Raw genomic sequence first — 9,442 nt, 5'->3', positions numbered from 1 at the left:
AAATACTGTCTTTATGTTTGACTTTATATGGTAAAACAAGAAGAGGTGGTTAAGTGTTTTCCCCATTCAAATGTACATGTATATATTATATTCATTGTGTTTGTATTCATGTCATAGTTTAGCTTTTTATTGCTATGAGAGGGCATAATTAAAATGTTGCTTGCTCTTTTCTCTTAGTTTTGCAGCATTGATGCCGATCATGAGGACGAGACTCTCGGCCAGCTGGTGAATGATGACAACCTTCACCCCAACTGCACTGTCAATAAGATCGTTGTTCAGAGAAAACCTCATTTGTGCCTTTTTGCAATCAGGGATATTTTCCCTGGATAGGAAATAACGTTTGACTATGGCGCATGTGATTGGCCTTGCAGAAAGGTTTGACATTTTGGTCACTTAATACATTAATACTTAATACATTCAGCAAAGCTAAGAGTTTTGTAATGTTAATATAGATTAAGGGTAAATCTGTTTAAAAATATAGAGTTTGCATCATCCATAAGAGATAACGAAATCAATCTCTTAATATTTTCTTCTTGTCTTAATGGGTAAAAAAAGTTAAATTAATTGGGTAATGCTTTACTTTTAAGGGGTGTTCATAATGCCTAGTTCAGACTGCGTGATTTTAGCCCCGATTTTGGCTCGCCGACAGGTTTTGAGAAATCGCCGACAAATGCCTGAAATCACAGGCAAATCGCTGCTCGTGCACGTGAGTGACAATCACACAGTATGAACGCGATCTGAGAGAATCGCCGATGAGTCGCCGATGCCTGTGAGATATTTGGCGTGCTAAATATCTGGAGCTGTCGGCGATTCAAATCATGCCGTGTGAATTGAGTTTTGACTGAAAATAACATCAGCGATCGCCTACAGAGAGAGCAGCTTTCACTTGTGTGTGCGTGTGTGTATACCTGCTGCAGGCCAGCGGGAGGCTGGGGGAGAAGTTAAAAGCGCTCTTTTTCGGTTTATTTGGACCCACGAAATGGAGGGAAAACTAGTGGAGGTTTGACAGGACTCAGGAGCAACCATGTCTGTTTGACGTTTCATACAGAAAGAAATTAGTTTATTATCAACGTTGAGGAGAAATGGCTAATTCCCTTTAAACCCAGGTGAGCAAACATGTACATGTTCTACCCCATTAAAGGCTTCTTTCTCATTATGTAGTTAATAACAAAAGATATACATGTTTTTGGCTGTGAGGCGTAGTTTGGACGAAGTTGTCGGCGATTCTGTTATAGTAAAGTCATGCAATTTGAATGTCCATGTCGCCGATCCATCTTGCAGTGTAAACAAAGCAACGACGAAACGCTAGCCCAGATAGTCAAGCAGTGTGAAAACATCTGTGACAAGACTAGTTTGAAAATCATGCAGTCTGAACTCGGCATAAGACTGTCATGAAACCTTTATAGTCATGACATGACTTATATAACAAACAAAGCTGTTTTTTTAATAGCTTTCATTGAATGATGCCCATATGACTGCAGAAGAGAACTGCTCCGACAACTCTCTGATGAGGTATGCTTATTATTATTATTATTACTAGTTGTTGTTGTTGCTGTAGTAGTGCATTTAATTGTAATTATTTAACTTAGTGTATGTCCTACTTTATGAACATATGCACTAGTGTAACATTGTGGGGACCAGAGGCATGTTAGAGAAGCTGTGAAACACACTTAGTCCTGAATACACACACAGTAAGGTCTGACATAGTGGGGACCGGGACCCTTGATTATTGCTGAGTACTGCTGTGTTGCCAGTTATTTACTGTAATAGAGCAGTAGTGCTAACTGGAAACTGTGTACAGTTAATTACTGTACTGTAGGTTTACGAATGACAGCATCATACTGCAAACTGTTGTGATGAGTCAGAAGGCATTGAATCCATTTGCAAGCTTTATTAAAAGCACACATACAAACAATAACAAAGGGCAATCCAGGAGTCAAATCGAGGGACAGGCAAGAGTTCAAAGGCAGGCAGATATCTTACTTCGTCAGAATAACAGGCTGGAGATCAGGGACAGGCAGATGTCTTTCTTAATCGTAGAGTCGAGCAAAGGGTCAGAAGCACAGATCAGTCCGGGATGTGGAGTATAGAACGCTCAGAAATGACAGCAGGGCAAATCAAGACTTCGCAAAGAACCAGAGCGTGAGTGTGGTATATATATACGCTGAGCTGATGAGAGGCACCTGGACCGCAATCAGTGCCAGGTAGCAGGGCTTATGGGAATTTGAGTCCGTGAATCGAAATAGAATTCAGGCGATGGCTCCCTCTGGTGGTGCACAAGAGGATTGGCATCGCCCTCATTTACAACAGAACCCCCCTCCTGCGAGCGGCTCCTGAAGCGAGAATGCACCTGACGCCGGGGTCTACCGCGCTGTCGGGGGGCTGGTTTCTCTGGGAACCTCTGATGAAACTCTTCCGTGAGAGTTGGGTCTAGAATATCTCTAGCATTCACCCAGGATCGTTCCTCTGGACCATACCCTTTCCAGTCCACCAGATATTAGAGGGCGCCACCCCGGCGTTGAGAATCCAGCACTTCTCGAACGAGATAGGCTTCTTCGCCCTCGATCATGACAGGTGAGGGGGTCCTTGTTTCCGATCCTTCCTCAACCTCTTCCTCTCGTGGACCACCAGCGGGTTTGAGTAATGACATATGAAAAGTGGGAGAAATACGAAAATGATTAGGCAAAGCCAAGCGGAAAGACACTGGAGTAATTTGACGTAAAATTTTGAATGGCCCTACATACCTGGGACTGAGTTTGAGGCAGGGTAACCTCAGACGGAGATCCCGTGTTGACAACCACACCCACTGTCCTGGTTGATACGTGGGTCCCTGGCGCCGATGATGATTTGCCTGGATCTCTCTCCTCCTAACTGCCCTCATGAGATGTCTGTGAGCCTGATTCCAAACATCCTCGCTCCGTTGCAGCCAATCCGTGACAGCTGGTAACTCAGTGGGTTCTCCAGACCATGGGAACTGTGGTGGTTGATAACCAAGAATACACTTAAATGGAGTGATACCTGTAGCTGGTTTTATCAATGAGTTCTGTGCATACTCCGCCCACATAAGATAACGGCTCCATTCATTCTGCTGCTGATGACAGTAGGAACGCAGGAATCGAATCACTTCTTGATTCAATCGTTCAGTCTGACCATTAGATTGAGGATGATACCCTGAGGTAAGACTAACGTTAATATTGAGGTTCTTGCAGAGAGCGGTCCATACCCGAGAAGTGAATTGGGATCCCCTGTCAGATACTATATCGTCAGGTAAGCCAAAAATTCGAAATACTTGGTTGCACAGAGCCTCTGCTGTTTCAAAGGCGGAGGGCAATTTGGGCAATGGTATTAATCGACAAGCCTTGGAGAAACGATCGACCACCGTTAGAATGACTGTGTTGTTCTGGGAAACAGGAAGATCAGTGATGAAGTCCACCGCTATGTGGGACCAGGGTCACTGCGGAACAGGTAGCGGTTGCAATAAACCAGCAGGGGTTTGGTGAGATGCCTTTGTCGTTTGTCAAATATTACAGTTCTGAACATAATTGATCACATCCTTCGTGAGAGAAGGCCACCAGAAACGAGCTCTGACTATCTTCAATGTTGCCGTGATGCCTGGATGCCCAGAGCTGGGAGTGTCATGAACATCAGTAAGTAGTCGGGAACGTATATTATTGGGTACAAAAGTTAGGTGATTCGGACAATCTACTGGAGGACAGTTTTCTCGGTTCGCCTCTTGAATCTCGGTAAGTATGTCCCACTGCACTGGAGCCACTAATAGGTTGGTAGGGAGAATCGTTTCCTTGCTAATGGTGGGTTTGTCCTCTGTTAACCTGGATAGCGCATCTGCCTTACCATTCTTACTCCCTGGTCTGTAAGTGACGATGAAGTTGAATCTGGTAAAGAATAACGCCCAATGAGCTTGCCTGGGATTTAGACGTTTGGCTGAGCAAAGATATTCCAGATTCTTATGATCAGTCAAAATGGTGAATTGCTGATTAGCCCCCTCCAGCCAGTGCCGCCATTCTTCCAAGGCGAATTTCATTGCCAGTAATTCGCGATTCCCAACATCATAATTTCGTTCTGCGCTAGTCAATTTACAGGAGAAGAAGGCACATGGATACATTTTGGATTGGTTGACCCTGGCGTTGGGATAACACCGCCCCGACTCCTGTGCTGGATGCATCCACTTCCACAATAAAAGGTAGGTCTGGGTTGGGGTGACAGAGAATAGGAGCTGTGGTGAATTGAGTCTTGAGATCTGTAAAAGCTTGACGTGCTTCGGAGGACCAGGATAATTTGTGGGAGTTTCGTTTGGTCATGGCTGTTAACGGAGCTGCTATGGAGCTAAAGCCTCTGATAAACCGTCTATAGAAGTTAGCGAAGCCCAGAAATCGATGTAACTCCTTGAGATTTTGGGGTAACGGCCATTGTTGAACTGCCTGTACTTTCGCATCATCCATCGTAATCCCTTCTGCACTGATGACATAGCCCAAAAAAGCCGATCTGTGTCTGATGAAACTCACACTTCTCTAATTTGGCGTACAATTGATGCTGAATCATGCGTTGCAATACTTTACGCACATGCTCGACATGTTCTTTCATGTTGTTTGAGTAGATAAGGATGTCGTCGATGTAAATGATCACCCAGCGATCCAGCATATCTCGAAAGACATCGTTCATGAAGGATTGGAACACAGAAGGACAGTTTGCCAGGCCGAAGGGCATTACCGTGTACTCATAGTGCCCCCCTAGTGGTGGAAAACGCGGTTTTCCACTCGTCACCGGCACGGATTCTGATAAGGTTGTATGCACTGCGAAGATCAAGCTTGGTATAATATTTGGCCTGTCTTAGTTGTTCAAGGGCAGGAGGTAGGAGAGGCAATGGATAACGGAACTTAACGGTGATCTCATTGAGCCCTCGGTAATCAATACAGGGACGTAAACTGCCATCTTTCTTCTTTACAAAGAAGAACCCAGCTGATGCAGGGGATGTTGATGGTCAGATGAAACCTTTGGCCAGTTCCTCGTCGATATATTCAGACATAGCTTTATGTTCAGGTTGTGACAGGGGAAATATTCGATCCGTTGGAGGAATTGAGCCGGGAATTAATTCAATGGCACAGTCACTTGGCCGATGCGGGGGAAGTTGAGTCGCTTTTTGTTTACTAAAAGCTTCGTGCAAGTCATTGTACTCAATGGGAATTCGTTCATCATCTGGTTCAGGCAAAATGTTAGTGGTTCGCAACGGAATTCTATGAATGGGCCGAATACAAACCTTCATGCATGACTCACTCCACTGCAGGATCTGTCCGTGCCTCCATGAAATGTGAGGACCATGTCGACGTAACCATGGCAACCCCAATACCAATGGATGATTAACTGAGTCAATAATGTAGAATTGTACCTCTTCAGTCTGTAAAACAACAACTCGTAATTGTAGCTTATTCGTGATCATACGGATGCGTCCTTCACCCACAGGATGTCCGTCTAATGCTTCCACTGCAAGACAGGAGTCACATGAGCTGAGGGATAGTTCATGACTTAATACAAATTTCTTAGAAATAAAATTTCCAGCAGAACCGGAGTCGACAAGAGCAGTGGTATTAATCGTTCCTTTACCATACGTAATTGTTACAGGAATAAATACACTGAAAAGTGAGGTAAAGCTGCTGGATTCTGTATTGGCGAAGTCTTCTGTTGTGATGAGTCAGAAGGCATTGAATCCATTTGCAAGCTTTATTAAAAGCACACATACAACAACAACAAGGGGCAATCCAGGAATCAAAACAAGGGACAGGCAAGAGTTCAAAGGCAGGCAGATATCTTACTTTGTCAGAATAACAGGCTGGAGATCAGGGGCAGGCAGATGTCTTTCTAAATCGTGGAGTCGAGCAAAGGGTCAGAAGCACAGATCAATCCGGGATGTGGAGTATAGAACGCTCAGAAATGACAGCAGGGCAAATCAAGACTTCGCAAATAACCAGAGTGTGAGTGTGGTATAAATACGCTGAGATGATGAGAGGCACCTGGACCGCAATCAGTGCCAGGTAGCAGGGCTTATGGGAATTTGAGTCCGTGAGTCGACTTAGAATTCGGGCAATGGCTCCCTCTGGTGGTGCACAAGAGGATTGGCATCGCCCTCATTTACAATACAGAGTAAGGAAATGTTCACAGTATGTCTGATAATGTTTTTTTTTTTTTTTTGGAGAAAGTCTTATTGGTTTTATTTCAGGCTAGAATAAAAGCAATTTTAATTTTTTTAACACCAATTTAAGGACAAAATTTCTAGTTTGTTCTACAGAACAAACCATCATTATACAATAACTTGCCTAATTACCCTAACCTGCCTAGTTAACCTAATTAACCTAGTTAAGTCTTTAAATGTCACTTTAAGCTGTAAAGAAGTGTCTTAAAAATATCTAGTAAATTATTATTATTGTCATCAAAGATAAAATAAATCATAAATGAGTTATTAAAACTATTAAAAATGTGTTGAAGAAATATTCTCTTCGTTAAGCAGAAATTGGGGAAAAAAATAAACAGGGGGCTAATAATTCAGGGGGGCAAATAATTCTGACTTCAACTGTAGATAAACAGAATATAAATAGAATATATGGAAATTAATACAATTAATTTATATATTAAGATTGGAGTAATTAAGTAATTAAATCTGTTTTTAATCATTTTTATTGTCTGCATTTTATGTCCTAAACTTGTTTTTTTATTCCTGTTTATGTAAAGCAATGTGAAATGTGCTATATAAATAAACTTGCCTTGTCTTGCCTTGCCTTGCCTAAATATGTCACTAAAGAAAATGACATATATTATTAAAGATAGATTAGGTTTTTGAAGATGCTTGGAACCTTTTTATGTCTAAAAAAAAATAAGCATACACCTAATGAGAGAATAAAGGATATGTATGTGAAAAATGATGGACATGTTTTATAATAGGAGGCTCAACTTATTACTATTTTTTAAATTCTATTTATTTTATTGTGTTGTGTTTATATGTATGTGCAGTTGTGCCTATAACATGTGAACAGTACGTATACTGTTGTTTTCTATTTGTCTTTATTTTCCTTGCTATTTATTGTTTTCTGTTTTGTAAGTTGTTGACTACAAGATATGAACGTACCGTATAAGACAATTTATGCTGCAAGTTTGTGTGTTTTGTAACTGCAATAAAAAAATTTACAATAAAATAAAAAATGAATTTTTTTTTAACACAGTGTTTGAGTTTGCCCATATTTTGTGTTATGAAATTTAGCTTCTTTAAATTGCCCTAAATCTTTCATCAATCTTTAAATCAACATTTAGATGTAGAGTCAGAATTTGACGCAAACAACATGCAAGCTCTTAGCAACATTGCTAAATCTAAATATGCATGAATATTCTTACTGCAAGCAGACCAGAATAAGATTAGCATGAAATATATTTTGACTTGTGCACACATTTAATTTTGTAAATGTGCTCAGTTCTTCTTTTGACTCATTTTACCCTCAGTGCTTTTATGATCAAGCGGTCAGCAGCTTCCCAGAATGCTGTTTTAACATACACACCCACATCTATTAAGATATGACAGCTTTAAACAGGTTTCTTTCCATCTAATGGTTTAATTTACTTCATTTTTAAGGCCAGGCACTGTTTTTAGAATTGATATTCTTGATGTAAATAAAGTGTGTGCTTAATAAAAAAAGGTTTCCAGAGCCAATAGTAAAGTTGTTTTCTTTTTAAAAATATCTGTTATTGTGCATCTTTTATTCTCAATTAACACATGGAAACTTGCAAAGCTGTTATGTGCTGACTGACAGTCTAAAGTTGTAAAATTAACCTAAAGCAGAGCAAAGTAAAGAATGAGGCACAAGAGTTAAAATGAAAGCAAGTTTATTTAATAATGTAGCAAATAACAATGTAATGCCTATGCAATTACATAAATATATCTTGGATGTCACCATAACAGCAAAAGAGAGGAATATGTAGTAAATTATTAGTAATAAGTAATATTAATTTAATAAGTTGCATGTGCTCTTAATGTGATTAAGACACTGTGATTAATACCACAAGTCTTGTCTGAGATAAAATAAAAATACGTTAAAATGGTAGTTTTTTTTTTAACCAGACATTTAAAAATCTGTTTACAATAAACAACACTACAAACACTGTACACTCTTAGAAATAAAGGTACTGAGGCAGTACCTCAAAGGTACTTTTTAAGGTACATTTGGGGACTAATATGCACCTTTTTTGGTACCACTGTGGACTATTTGGGTACAAATATGTATATTTTAAATAGGTACTGTACCAATGATAGCTCCTGTAACTTTGTTTCTGAGAGAAAAATTGACTAAGAAAGCATATAAAGGAAAAGAAAACTTTAACGTGGTTGTTAAGGTTGTCCCTGCTTTTTACTCATTTTAAGATAGAAAATGAATCACAACCTTCATACATAAAAAACAAAAAAAAATTAGATTATTCTGAAGCTTTTAACTTTTTTTTTTTTTGAGTATAATTTGGTTCTATTTACACCTGCATTTGAAAATGGATTTGTCATGTCTTTATGTTTTCTTTTATTTTACTAGAGTACACTTTTTTTCAGTTTTTGCCGTTGTACTGGGGTTGGACAATGAAACTGAAACATCTGGTTTTAAAGAACAATAATTCTTTAGTATGGTGTAGGGCCTCCTTTTGCAGCCTATACAGCATCAATCCGTCTTTGAAATTATAGACACAAGTCCAGCACAGTGGCCAAGGGGATTTTGAGTGCTTCTTTTTTCAAAATAGTGGCCAGGTCACTACGTGATTCTGATGGAGGAACACATTTCCTGACTCGCTCTTCCAAAACACCCCAAAGTGGCTTAATAATATTTAGATCTGGTGACTGTGCAGGCCATGCATGTGAAATGTTCAACTTCATTTTCTTGTTTATCAAACCAATCTGTCACCAGTTTTGGTGTTTCTACTGGTGCATTATCATCCTGATACACAGCGCCGCCTTCAGGATACAATGTTTAAACCACTATGTGCATGTAGTCCTCCAGAATGGTTCGGTCATCCTTGGCAGTGATGCACCCATCTATCAAACATGCTATGATATGCTATGATACTGAGGGTGTACTCACACTATGCTATGCGAACCGTGCCCAGGCCCATTTCCCAAATCGTTTGAGAAGTGTGAGTGCTCTGAATCGGGCTCAGGCACCATTCATTTGGCTGGCCTTGGCCCGGTTGGAAACAGTGTGCCAGAGCAGGTTTTACAAGGGCTCAGGCGCGGTACGCTTGTATTGTGAGTGCAAAGTGCACCTGAACCCGAAACTGAAGACGAGACGTGACGTAACTTTTAAGGGACTGTTCAATATGGGTTTATTAATCATTCTTACTGTTCAGTGAAAGCAAACTGTCAGTTTATAAGTTATTAACAAGCATGCTTCGGCCCAGTTTAAAG

This window comes from Danio rerio, chromosome 22 (genome assembly GCF_049306965.1).
Source record: "Danio rerio strain Tuebingen ecotype United States chromosome 22, GRCz12tu, whole genome shotgun sequence".
Classification (NCBI taxonomy): Eukaryota; Metazoa; Chordata; class Actinopteri; order Cypriniformes; family Danionidae; genus Danio; species Danio rerio.
Note: the sequence above shows the minus strand (reverse complement) of the source record.